Here is a 14,075-nt window from a genome sequence, read left to right as displayed (position 1 = left end):
TTTGCTAATTTGATATGTTAAATTGTTGCTTTAAAATAATATGAATTTGTGATTACTTACATGTGCCGGGGGCAGAAGGACTTGTCGTCAGAGTTGTATCATCTGTTGACAAAAAACTGGAAGTGAAGAAGCAATATTTAGAAATATTTCAAGAAGAAAGTTACCCAACGGAATTTCCATATAAATCGAAGGTAAATGTCTGTCATAAGTTGGTGTCAATTATTAGGTTTAGTTTTTATACATCAGAGACGACCCAAAAGATATGCAGGTGTCATTGCAACCTGCTGATTTGTACTCACATACTTCATTTCAGGCTATACTGTTATTTCAGAAGATTGAAAGTGTAGAAGTGTGCCTCTTTGGCATGTATGTACAAGAATTTGGTTCAGAATGTTCTTTCCCTAACCAGCGTAGAGTATATCTTTCGTCTCTGGACTCTGTCAAATTCTTCAGGCCTGTGACAAAATCAGTGACAGGAGAAGCTTTACGTACCTTTGTTTATCATGAAATTCTTGTACCTTTTAGATTTCCATTTCCTTATTTACTACTACTTGAAACGTTAAAGTTTATTGAGAAAGTTTGGTTTCTGTATCTTTATGAAAATGATGATGGGATAATTGAAAGTTTCTATTATCTTATGACTTTAGATAGGATACCTTGGGTATTGCAAGATACCTGGGTTCAATAGCTGTTATATATGGGCTTGCCCCTCTTTATTTTGATGTTTGTAGTGGAACTGAATGATGGTGCATTTGTAATGAGGCCATTGTCTGGGACAGTGAGGTGGCATGAATTTTCTTCATGAAATCAACTTGCATATCACCCCATTCTATCATCCTTGCATATCACCTGATTCTATCATGAGTTTCATGTACGATCAGATCTGTTATATGCTCACTTTTCATGCTTCTTGTACGTAAAAATTTGATTAATTAGAAAACCATGGAGCAATGACTTTTTAATTGTAGCGGCCACGTCTAACTTTTCTTGCTTGTGATTCTCTGTATTGGAATTTACTACTTAGTATTAAAATCTAAAGAACTAACAGAATTGTTCTTATACTATTTTTTTCTCTTATACAGCTTGGTGAAATTATATGTCCAATGAAGGAAGATTTTATCATGGTCCATTTGCAACATGCTTGCACACATTGCTATATACTAATAGTATCTGGGACACATTGGGTTTGCAACCAATGCAAAAATTTCCAAATTTGTGATAAGTAAGTTTTTTCGTAGAAGAATTGTTTGTGCATTTTTTTCTATTTACTACTGATGAAAATCATGGCCAAATGACATTTTCTTTTTGTTAAGAAGATGTTAAGAGAATGGGGTTTCCTAACTATTTTTTTATTTTTTTATTTATTGTGGTCCCACCTGATATTCACCAAAAAGGAATGATTCTGGTTTATAGTTGAGTTGGGCTTATAGTTGAGTTGGAAAGACTAGGTAAAAGCTAAAGAGAAATTATTTTCTTATATAAACAAATTTCTGAAACCAATTTACTATGTTAAAATTGAAAACATAAGATTCAAAGACTCACTCGGTACGATACGATATTCTATATCGAGTGATATATATATATATATATATATATATATATATATATATATATATATATATATATAAGTAAAAAAAAGTGTGACGTTGTCTCTCTTCTCCTCACGCAGAGTGACGTCGTCGAGGCTATCACAAAAAAATGATAAAAAAAATATTTTCACTGTGACGTTGCCTCTCTTCTCCCTGCGATGCCGAGAACTCTTCTCCTAAGTGGATGAGAAGTCGTCAACAGACGAGGAGGGAAAGCAAGGTCGATTTCCAAGTTCTCCTCATCTTCTCTCTATTATTTTTTTTCCTTTTCTTTCTTTTCTCTTGGTCCCAAATCGACGGTATCGCCCGATAACGATCAATTCGTGTACTGGTCAGCTAGCGGACCAGTACGTACTACTCAGTACGGGCGATATTATTTGAAATTAAAAACTTTACTATTTGTAGCCATCTTATGTATTTATTTATTTTGCAAATAAGATTTTTACTTGAAATCATGGCTTCCATAGTGGTCTGAATTATCTATGAAAATACTTCATCCGACACGCTTTAGTAATTTTGGTTCATCTTGGTAATGCTGTTCCAAATATATGGACTTTGTTCTATACAACTGATACCTTAATTATAATGCTTGTACATGGAAATTCGTAAACATGTCAAACCTTCAAGAATGGTTTTCAGAAATCTTGGCTCTTGAAGTATGTGACCATCGACAACGTGAGATTTCTGAATATTTCTCCTTCCATGTTTATCTAGGAGTCTCCTCTATCTGGTTTACTCTGAATTTTCACACATTTTTACTGGAAATGCATTGACTTTCGCAGACAAGATCGTGGAAAGCTAGCTTCCTGATAGTCTGTCATTTAGGTTTTTGACCGAAGACTTTGTGTGTTTGCGTAACTTGTAGTAATACTATTTTTGCTCAGATGCAATTTCGTATTGGATTTTCTCTAGTTTGCGGAGCAAAGGGCTCCCACAACAGAGAAAAAGAGAATAAAGAAACTAATTATTATAAACTAATGTAATCAGTAGCATAAGTTGTTAGTCAAGCTTCCAAGCATGGCATATGGAATGTCAATAAGTCATATAGATAGTCTACTCAGAAATTCTGTAAAAGCTTTTCTTTCTAGTATTTATACCACCAAAAAGACCTCTTAAATTCTCCAAGCAAAACACATAATAGCTGAACAGCTTTCTTAACTTACACTATAAAGTTATATAACCATATTAAGACTCTTAGACCCCAAAACTTGAAACAAGATTATATTGACATCTATAGTCACTAAAAAACAAAAATCTAAAAATCACTAAAAAAAAAAAAAAATCCTATTTTAAGTTACTGTCCTAGTCTCTTATTAATGATAGTAGTCATCGTTCTCAAAAATTCTCATTCGAACATTCCAAAATTATCTTCAAGCCTTCATGGTTGAAGTTCGATTAAAAATACATTACCAAGCTTTCATAGTTGAAGTTGGTCCAGCATTTGTAGTTCCCGACCAAGGCAGGTTTAGGATACTTTTGCCTGTTTTAACATGACCCAATTTATAAGAGGACTGCATTGTAACCATTCGCCCTCCAACGTACCCACCTTGTTCACAATATGGTGGGCCTATCAGGCTACAAGGAAACAACTCGCCCTTCGACATACCCATCTTGTTCACTTTGTGGAGGGCCTATCAGGCTACAAGGAAACAGATCGCCTCCTACATACCCCATCTTGTTCACAATGTGGAGGACCTATATCAGGCTACAAGGCAACTTCCTTGAACTTCCTCGTCTTTCCTTTTATCTTCATATCTTGTATTAAGATGATATGTCACAAAACATCGCATGTGAACTGAAAAAATTTGTAATGTTCTGTTTTTGCTGACAAATTCAGAAGGCTCCATAAGTTGTACATCCCTCTGTAAGAGAGTCCATATCTGCTCAAGTTGTTGTTTGGTTCCCACCGTTAGATCCATAGAGGACTTTCAAAGTCTTCTAGTATGGTGGGAATTTACTTAACAACAATCTCTTTCTACTCTCCTCAAGTTTAGCCACTTGATAGAGCCAAAATCATTGATCTAAATGGTTGAATTGGCTCAGATTGTACTAGAACTTGAGGTGATGAGATAAGGTCAAGTAATGTTTTTAATCGTTGGTCGTGTTCGTAGTCATTGAAGTCTGAACAGCTAGTTGTGGATCTTATGTAATGTCAGATATCTCCTGGACCAGGACAAAATAGTGCAAATCCTTTTGGTTGACATTGTTAGATTCTATTTGAACTTCTTCCGATTTATTTGGAGCCTCCAAGACTTCTAGGAGCACTTCTGAATAGGGAGGCAGTGTAATGGGGGTCCCAGTTGTATATTGCCATTCAAGTGTGTCACAGATATTGTCATACTGATGTGGTTGCCTGATCATCTTTGATTGTTTCTTTTGATGCTGCAAAGGGTGTAAGAATCTCACTGAATTTAGTGAAGCTTGTGGCTTGTTGATGATTGTATGCTGGTCTCTTGATTCTTCTGAAGTACTCTTCAAGTCATATAATTTCCACTTTAAATCATGTCTCTTAACATGATCACCACATCTTAGAGGGATTGTGTCTTTTCCATCCTGTACTGGTCTCTTGATTGTTTCTTTTCCATCCTGTGCAATGTTAGAGGGATCGTGTCCTCATCAACTGTTACTGAACATTGCCTAAATCATCTTGCTTTGATTTTGCTTAGGTGCATGACTCTTCTACTAGGATGAGTTCCTGCCAATGTATTTTTCCACATGTGATTCCTAATAGTTAGATAACTTGCCTAAACTACATTATAGATATTGTTAGAACTCCTAGACACCACATGGGATTCAATAGGCTTCCTGCAAGTGCTCCTAGAATAATGAAGAAAACCACTTTGAAAATCACTAAAAATAGAGAAGTCTGTCCTGGTTTCTTTTGTTCTCTTACCAAAATTATCCTAAGCTATCCCAGTGAAAATTAGAGTAAACAGGTGTAGCTGCAGACTTTGTGTTGCATCTACAGCATTTATCTGGGACTGCTCCATCTTGGCAACGCCCAACCTAGATGGCTTTTAGACCCAAGTCGATTTCAGGATAATGTATTCTAATTTGGGAGAGGGTCCCCATCATGGTGTTTTTAGTATAGATTAGCATTTCAGGGTAAAAACTATTTTGATTCATAGTTATCTATCTAGATAGCTATCATGATTTAGTAATTACAGGATGATTTCAATAACCACCTCAATCATGATCTAGTAGTTATAAGATGGTTTCAATAACTACCTCATAATCTAGTAGTTATAGGATGGTTATACCTAGGTCCTATAAATAGGACCATAGTTCATGAAGCAAGGAAATAGAGAGTGTGTGTTTAGTATCTTGTAAGTGTTCTTGTCAATTCTTCTGTTTTTAAATACTACATCAGTTTTCTTGAATCGAAAGTATTATTTTACTTGCATCAGACTCTATTCAAGTCTCAAGATCTTTAGAACTTAATAGAAAATGAATATACGAATGGATATACGAATCCAGATGACGAAATCAGGCTGAGGGAGAATAGAAAGAAGGACTTAAATTTATTGTTTTTCATCAAGGGTGATTACGATAAAACTTTAAACCCTCCGTTATGAGTTTAAAATTTTGTTTATGAAAAGCAATGAATCGGTGCAAGATTTTCTTTTTTGAATGAATGAAATTGTTAGTCAAATAAAATCTTATAGTAAACATCTTCCTGATCATATAATTGTTGTAAAAGTTTTGAGAAGTTTAACTCTGAAATTTTATCATGTTGTTACCATAATTGAGGAGTTAAAAGATTTATTACTTATTCATTTAATGAATTAATGGGTTCCTTGTAAGCACATGAAGTAAGGTTGAACAGGTTACTTGAAAAAAGTAAAAGAATCTTTTCAATTCAAGAAAATTGATGTAGTATTGAAAAACAGGAGGATTGACAAGAACACTTACAAGATACTAAATGCATACATTTTCTATTTCTTTACTTTATGAACTATTATCCTATTTATAAGACCTAGTTATAACTACCCTATAACTAATCAAATCTCAACACTCCCCCTTGATTTCCTCGTAAATCGGTGTATGCAACTATGAATCAAGGGGGAGTATTTGAGATTTGATTCATAGTTATCTATCTAGATAGTTATCATGATTTAGTGGTTACAGGATGATTTCAATAACCATTTCAATCATGATCTAGTAGTGATAAGGTGGTTTCAATAACTACCTCAATCATGATCTAATAGTTATAGGGTGGTTATAACTAGGTCTTATAAATTGGACCATAGTTTATGAAGTAAGGAAATAGAGAGTGTATGCATTTGGTATATTGTAAGTGTTCTTGTCAATCCTCTTGTTTTTAAATACTATATTAATTTTCTTGAATCGAAAGGATTCATTTACTTGCATCGTAGTATTTTATTTTTTGCTTGCTCCTTTATCCCAACAAAAACTCCTATGCTGTTTAATGAAATATGTATTTATTTTGATTCACTTTTAGAGTATTGTTTTTTCTAGATTATGTAGTTGATCTATGTTGATCATGTTGTAGGTGCCATGAAGCAGAACAAAGACTCGAGGAAAGAGAAAGGCATCCAATTACTAGTAGCGAGAAGCATGTTCTCTATCCAGTGAGTTACTGTTTCTAGATAATTTTGTGCATATGTGATGTGATTTTGTGCATTACTGTTGAGTAGTTGATGATTTTGTGTTTGCTTTTCTTGTTTCCGTAGTACTTACACCGCTTGAAAATGTTTTCAGATTGAAATAAATGATGTGGCTCCAGATACAAAGGATAAAGATAGCATCCTAGAAAGTGAGTTTTTTTTTTATGCTAGGCAGACATTTTTGAGCCTTTCTCAGGGAAACCATTATCAATATGACACTCTGTGCCGTGCTAAGCTTTCGTCAATGATGGTCTTATGTCACCTTCACCTTCATAATCCAACTGCACCTGCCTTTGTAACATCTGTCAACATGACATCGAAACTGGACAAGGTTGGCGTTGCGATACTTGCCCCGATTTTGATGTATGCAATGCTTGTTATTAGAAGGAAGTTGGTATTCATCATCCTCATAAGTTTAGCAAATCATGCATCAGTGGCTGATCGTGATGCACAAAACAAAGAAGCACGATAGCAACAGGTTTTACAGGTATCTTCATTTGCACCTGCAGTAGATAAGTTGCTGATGAAAATTTTCCCATCTCTTCCAATCTTGAGTTGGAATGTCATTCATCGTCTGTCTATACTCTAAGATACACCTCAACTCTCCTTTTTAAAGTCTTAACGTTATCGGTGAATAATGGTATATTTATTCTTTACCAAGAAGTCACTATACTTGGGTAATTTATTTCGATTTAACTGTACAATTACCCAAATGTTGATAACTTTGGTAAGTGTCAAATTTACGTATGCTGCTGCATAATTTGATAAAAAATCGCCGTCATTGCATTGCATGTGGTAGCTATTATTTGATTTACTTATCTTTTTCTTTTGATAAAGGCATTACACATTACTGTTAATGAAAAAATGTTTGATGTAACATAGTCTTCATTGTTATTTAAATGATTTCTAAGACTACCATTTTAAAGATTATAAAAAGTGTAATGATAATTTTTCAATCTAAGAACAAACGTGCTATAATAATACTGTCTGGAAATTATCCAGCAACCAAATACATGAACAAAAAGCCTACAATCAAACACAATGATTGCAACAGAAGAATTGGGAATGCAACAGGCATGTCATAGCAAATTCTCGTGAAAACAAATACAATTGCTCACTTCTAAACACTCCACAGTTTCTCTCCCTTTGAGAAATTAAAGAACAAGAAAAAAATGATAAAACAACTAAAGTATAGTTTCAAAATTGAACAATAAAACATACCAATAAAATGAACAATCAATCCACAGAAAATGAAACTAAATCATACCAGTGGCAGGCTGTTGCGCTGCTGCATGTGGGAAAGAGAAGTAGAGTTTAGAGGAAGAGCGCATGTTTGCATTGTGTCATTTTTGAGCTGGTGTGTGGTGTGATGATGGTCCCATTGGATGTGCGATGGCACTGTTTATCTGTTGACTGGAAAGTGCAAGAAAACAGTGGGAGGCAGTCGAGATGGGAAACTGGGAGTGAGAGAGAGAGAGCACGTAAAATGAGGAGGCCATGATGGGAGCAGCTAAGATGGGAGGTTGACACAAATTAAAATAGGAGGAAGGAATGGAGTAGGGTGCAATGTGAGATGGAATCATGTGAGGGCACTAGAGGTGTCAGAGGTCAAAGTGAGATGTTAGGTTACTCCTGATTGAATTTTAGTCTTGGTGATTTCTCAGGACCCACCATTACTAGATGTGAAATTGGTATTGATCAAATATGGCATGCATGTTTAGGTATGATGTAAGTTGTGCACTGTGCAGTTTGGATCAATATCCATATTATTCCTTTTCTTGTGGTTAAGTTGCTTGCTGTGAAGTTTTAGGTAAAATGCCAGTGTATTGATCTTTGGTAATACCAATTTGATGTCACTAGTCCCTGTAATATGTCTTTTATGTTTATTTATTGATTTTATAAAGCTAAAAGATTTGTTTGTCAGGTTTTTCTTATGGTAGAGGACAATTGTCAAATGTCAATAATAATAGCTTTTCTTTTAAATGGAATAATCAGATATGTCAATTATCCACTTACCGTCAGACTGGTGCTTAGAACCTCTATTATCCTCTCTTTCTTGTCCTAGGCTTGCTTTTTTGATATGCATACATCCAATTATTTGCTTGTTATGCACCTCATCCAATTCTTTGCGTTGCAGCTTAGGAAAATGCTATATCTTATTGGGTGCATGCTTCCCGCTGTCGATTATCCCAATTGCGGTAAAGTTAAAGGTCTTTTCCGTCATGGTATAAATTGCCAAATACGTGCTTCAGGAGGTTGTGTTTTGTGTAAGAAGATATGGTATCTCCTTCGAATTCATGCCCGAGGTTGTAAAGAATCAGAATGGAATGTACCACGCTGCAGGTGCTCTTCTCGCTTCTCTAAGCCTTTTAAACAGTGACTGTACGTTACAATTGATAGAACGAGAGAATGAAAAATCAAATTATAAGAATAAAGCAAAAAGACACACTTCAAGTAGTATCATGTGAAATCTATTTATACATAGTGAAAAAGGATATTTCTTTAACTGAGCAGAGAGATTTCCTCATGCAGTTGAGGAAATCTCATCTGCTATGCAGTTGAGAATATCTCTCTTTTATTAGAGAAAATCTCTCTGTTATCATGCCCCCGCAAGATCGAGCTCCTATCAAGGATACCGATCTTGGATCGATGAAACAAAAATAGTTTGCGGGCTAGAGGCTTCGTGAGTGAGTCTGCAAGTTGATCAACTGTATGGACATGAGAGACACGAAGTTGATGTCTGACAACTTAATCTCGCACGAAGTGAAAGTCGATGGCGATGTGTTTCATACGCGAGTAGAACACTGGTTTGATACATAAGTATGTAGCTCCAACATTATCACAATATATTGTGGGAGTATGAGTAAAGCTAACTTTGAGTTCCTTGAGGAGATTTGTGATCCAGTTGAGTTCAACAGTAGTGATAGCAATAGCACGATATTCAGCTTCAGTTGTAGACCGGGCCATTGTCTTTTGCTTCTTAGAACTCCAGCTGATTGGATTAGACCCAAGAAAGATGACATACCCTAACGTGGAGGTTCTATCATCAAAGTTTCCCGCTCAATCAGCATCAGCAAAGGCATGGAGATGAAGCTGAGTGGTTTTGCGGAGAAAGAGACCATGATTAAGGGTCCCTTTAAGATATCGCAAAATTCATTTAACCGCAGACCAATGTATAGCAGAAGGTTGGTGCATGTATTGAGATAATTTATTGACTGCAAATGAGATATCTGGACGGGTGAGAGCCAAATATTGTAAGGAGCCAAGTACTTGCTGATATTGAGTTGAGTCCGTGGTAGGGCTACCATCACATAATTTGAGTGATTCACCAGTAGAGAGAGGAGTAGCAACTACTTTCGCATCCTTCATATTTGTCTTTGATAATAAGTCTTGAATATACTTTCTTTGAGAGAGGAAGAGACCGGAGGATGTAAATGTTGCTTCCATTCCCAGAAAGTAGCTCAATGGTCCTAAGTCTTTGAGGGAGAATCGATCAGCCAATTTATTTAAAAATGTTTGAACCTCCAAGGGATCATTGCCTGTAACAATAATATCATCTATATAAACTAGAAGATATATTGTATTGCCACGATGTTGTCGGAGGAATAAAGAGGTGTCGGACTTGGAGTTGATGAAGCCAATTGATATCAGAAACGATCCAAGTTCAGTATACCAAGCTCTGAGAGCTTGACGGAGACCATAAATGGCTTTTTGTAATTTGCAAACATGTCTCGGATACTGGTGATGAACAAAGCCAGGGGGTTGCTGCATAAAGACATCTTCAGTTAGAGTCCCCTATAAAAAGGCATTGTTAACGTCTAGTTGTCGTAAGTTCCAACCTTTGGAGATGACCAAACTTAGAATAAGCCAAATTATTGTGGGTTTAACTACAGGACTAAAAGTGTCTGTAAAATCAACTCTAGGTCGTTGATGAAACCCTTTGGCTACTAATCGTGCTTTATATCGAGCAACGGACCCGTCGGGGTTTCGCTTAATTCGGAATACCCATTTACACCCGATGATATTTTGTGCAGGATGAGAGGGTACAAGAGTCCATGTGGAGTTATGTAGAAGAGCATCATATTCTTCACACATAGCTTAACGCCAATGTGAAGATTTTTGTGCTTGAGTAATTGTGGTGGGTTCACTGGTCTCAAGAGAAGAATTGGTGATAGTATGGAGGTCGAGAACCTGACGTGGTTTAAAGATACCACTTTTTGAGCGTGTTGTCATTGGATGGCTAGGAACTGCAGGTTGTGTTATTGGTAAGAGTGGTGGAGAGGCATCGACAGGATGCAAGAGAGGTTGAGATACATCGATGGCACTAGGTAAAGAAAGTTGTTGTGTTTCTGAGGATACGACTTCAGTGGTAGGGGAGACTTGTGAAGAAGGAAGGGGAGAAGGAATGGGGGGAGTTGAGACTTGTTGAACCGGGAGAACAAAAGAGTGTGGATCTTCAACAATAGGACTGGATGGTGTGGGAGGAGGTTCGTTTGAGGGGATCGAATGTATACTCCAGGAATGAATATTTGTCGGAGTGGTATGAATGGTAGGAGATTCATGGTTTTGAAATAGAAAGGCAGATTCAACAAAAACAATATGTCGTGAAATAAAGACTTTTTGAGATTGTGGTTCGTAGCACCGAAAGACATTATGCTCAAGAGAATATCCTATGAAGATGCAAGCTTTAGATCTTGGCGCTAACTTGTGTGGGGCATAGGGACGTAGCCACGGATAACATAAACAACCAAATATTCTGAGTTTTTGAATGTTTGGGGATTTGGAAAATAGTTTTTCAAATGGAGACTGGTATTGAAGAACTGGAGTGAGCAAACGATTAATAAGGTAGACAGCAGTTTGAAAGGCGGCAGACCAAAAAGTTGGTGGCATGGAGGCTTAATGTAGAAGTGTGAGACCAGTTTCTACGATATGTTGATGTTTACGTTCAATAGAGCCAACTAGTTGAGGAGTGTGTGGGGGTGATTTAAGGTGTTGGATGCCACAAGTTGAGAGGTAGGATGTGAGGGCTTGAAATTCACCTCCACCATCAGAGTAGACTGTTTTAATTGTAGACTGAAAGAAGTTTTCAACCAGCTTTTTAAAATTGGTAAAGACTTTTGAAACTTCTGATTTATGACGAAGAGGATATAGCTATGTGTATTTAGTAAAATAGTCAACAAAAATAACATAAAAGCTAAACTTGTCAAAAGAAGTGATAGGAGCAAGGCCCCAAACATCAGTATAAATAATTTCAAATGGTTTAGAACATGATATAGAGGAAACACTGAAAGGAAGTCTATGACTTTTATTATGAAGACAAGCATCACAATAAGTGACAACCCTATTATTTGTAAGAGTAGGAAGAGAATAACGAGAAAGTAATTTATTTTGGATAGGGAGAGAGGGATGACCGAGACGACGATGCCACACATCGATTGAAGCTGCAACGGAGGAGTAAGCAGTGGGCTGTTTTATTTGTGGAAGTGACGGCCATTCATAAACATTGTCTTTACTCTGGCCTTGGACCAATGATGCCCTCGTGCTCAAATCCTTAACAAGAAAAGAGTTAGGAAAGAATTCAATGGAGGTATTATTTTATTTACAAAATTGAGAAACAGAAATGAGATTTCGTTTAATGTAAGGTGCACATAAAACATCATCGAGTGTAAAGGTTGTGGTAGGTGAATTAAGCAGTGTAGAACCCGTATGAGTAATAGGAATTCCTTTACCGTCACCGATGATGATGTCCTCAGTGCTACCATAGTTGTTGTGGATGGACAAGTTCTGGAGATCTGAGGTGATGTGGTGGGATGCGCTAGAGTCCACAATCCAATTATGATCACTGGTCGTTGGAGTAGTCGTGAGATTTGCTTGAGGCCAATGTGATTGAGCAGGAAGTTTGGGTCGAGATCGACAGACCTTTGCAGAGTGACCGACTTTATCACATAGTTGGCAAACAATTCTTTATTGGTTTGTGTAGTGAGGGCGCCAGGACTGCGAATGATTGAAGAAGCCACCTTGGTTGTTGTGATTGGAATGTTGAGGATGAGGAGGAGGAATAGTTGGTTTGGAGCTCATAGGTTCAGAAGGTGTCTTGGTCAAACCTTTGTTGACAATCTTGTTATATGAATTGCCCCTCCTTTTTTGAGTGACTTGAGCTGTGATGGATGGTCCTGGCGGTTTGTCCTCGCGCTTGAGATATATCTCAAAGTCAATCAGCTTATCGAAAAGTTCTTCGAATGTGATTGGTGAATCACGTGCCCGTATTGCTGTTGCCAATTCCTTGTACTCGTCTCCAAGGCCATTGAGGATATGAATAGTAACTTCTTCATCACTAAGGGAATGACCTACCAAGGCCAAGTTATCGATGATAACCTTTATGTTATGTAGATAATCAGCAATATTACTTCCCTCTTGTTTTATCTTCATGAGACTGGATAGAAGACTAAGCATGCGAGTGCGAGAACGATCGGCAGCAGTGTCACATGAAGAAATGAGTGGGGCAAGGGATCCAGCGACCGAGGCTTGAATTGCTTAAAGGATGAGGCGATCCTGGCGTAACCATAGTTTGTGATTCGGATTTGGTACTGGATCGGATGCACCTGGGATGTTGAGCATCGTCGGTGGACAACGAAGAGAGCCATCGACATAGCCTAGAAGATCATAGCCAAATAGTATATTAGAGAATTTAGCACGCCATGATATGTAGTTACCACCATTGGATAATTTGAAGGGGATGAGGGTTGCTGCATTTATGGAGATAAGGTTTGTATGTGGGAAGATACTATGGTTCCCTGCGGGAATAGTAATGGGAGCATCAGAGGTAGATGATGATGACATATGGAAGATATGATCAGGGAGAAAGAAGTATTGGTATAGATCAATGTCACCTGAGGTGGTGGCAAATAAGATCTGTGAAAGAATAAGGTCTTCGTTGAAGGAAAAGACCTATGCAAGATGGTGTAAAGCTATAGATTTCTATGCAGCAGTTCTATAGGAGGGACTCTGGGCAGTGATGCAGCCAGTGGCGTGATCAGCTTTATGCAAGACAACTGCAGATCTGTGTGCAATAGATCAGCAGTGAGGAATCTTGGCAATGAGGCAGCAGCATGGAAAGTTATCGAAGGCTGCTTGTCTCTGCGAAGGCAGAGCAGGATGCTGGCTATTGGGAGGCCTGCACCCAAAAGGTCCTCTCGGAAGCAGTGAAAATAATGTTGCCAGAGTCGAGGACAGCGGTGGCGGAGGCGTTGGAGGGAGAAGGCTAGGAGCTGGTCGATGGACCAGCATGCGGAAGCAGAGCAGATCTGGTAGATCTGGAGCAGAGGGTCAGTGACGGGGTGCTGGTGGCGATGAAAGGTGGGAAGATGATGATGCAGCAGCAGCTTCCATGGCCTGACGTGAAGCTGATGGGTGAGGTTGAAAGACTCAAAGAGGAGAACGCCGCTCTGATACCATGATAGAATGAGAGAATGAAGAATGAAATTATAAGGATAAAGCAAAAAGGCACACTTCAAGTAGTATTATGTGAAGTCTGTTTATACATAGTGAAAGAGGATATTTCTTTAACTGAGCAGAGAGATTTCCTCGTATAGTTGAGGAAATCTCATCTGTTATGCAGTTGAGAATATCTCTCTTTTATCAGAGAAAATCTCTCTGTTATCAACTATCTGGTTTAACCGAAATCATATTTTAAATATTTTTAGAGATTACTCGAGAGAAACATCAAGATTGTTGAGAAATCTTGGAAGCGATATCACATGCACAGAGGAAGTACAAAAGAATAAAATCTTCAAATTCTCAAAGTTGTGTTCGTCGTGCGAAGATTGATGTGTAAAAATTCACAAAATAGAAAACTACG

At 37.5% G+C, this 14,075-nt stretch overlaps 1 pseudogene; it reads left to right on the top strand.

Moving 5' to 3' along the window:
* Window positions 1-262: 262 nt before the first annotated feature.
* On the top strand, window positions 263-13,674 carry LOC135630761 (histone acetyltransferase HAC1-like; annotated as a pseudogene).
* Window positions 13,675-14,075: the final 401 nt, after the last annotated feature.

Source organism: Musa acuminata, chromosome BXJ3-2 (genome assembly GCF_036884655.1).
Source record: "Musa acuminata AAA Group cultivar baxijiao chromosome BXJ3-2, Cavendish_Baxijiao_AAA, whole genome shotgun sequence".
Classification (NCBI taxonomy): domain Eukaryota; kingdom Viridiplantae; phylum Streptophyta; class Magnoliopsida; order Zingiberales; family Musaceae; genus Musa; species Musa acuminata.
The sequence above is the reverse complement of the archived record's forward strand: the minus strand, read 5'-3'. Positions and strand labels throughout refer to the sequence as shown.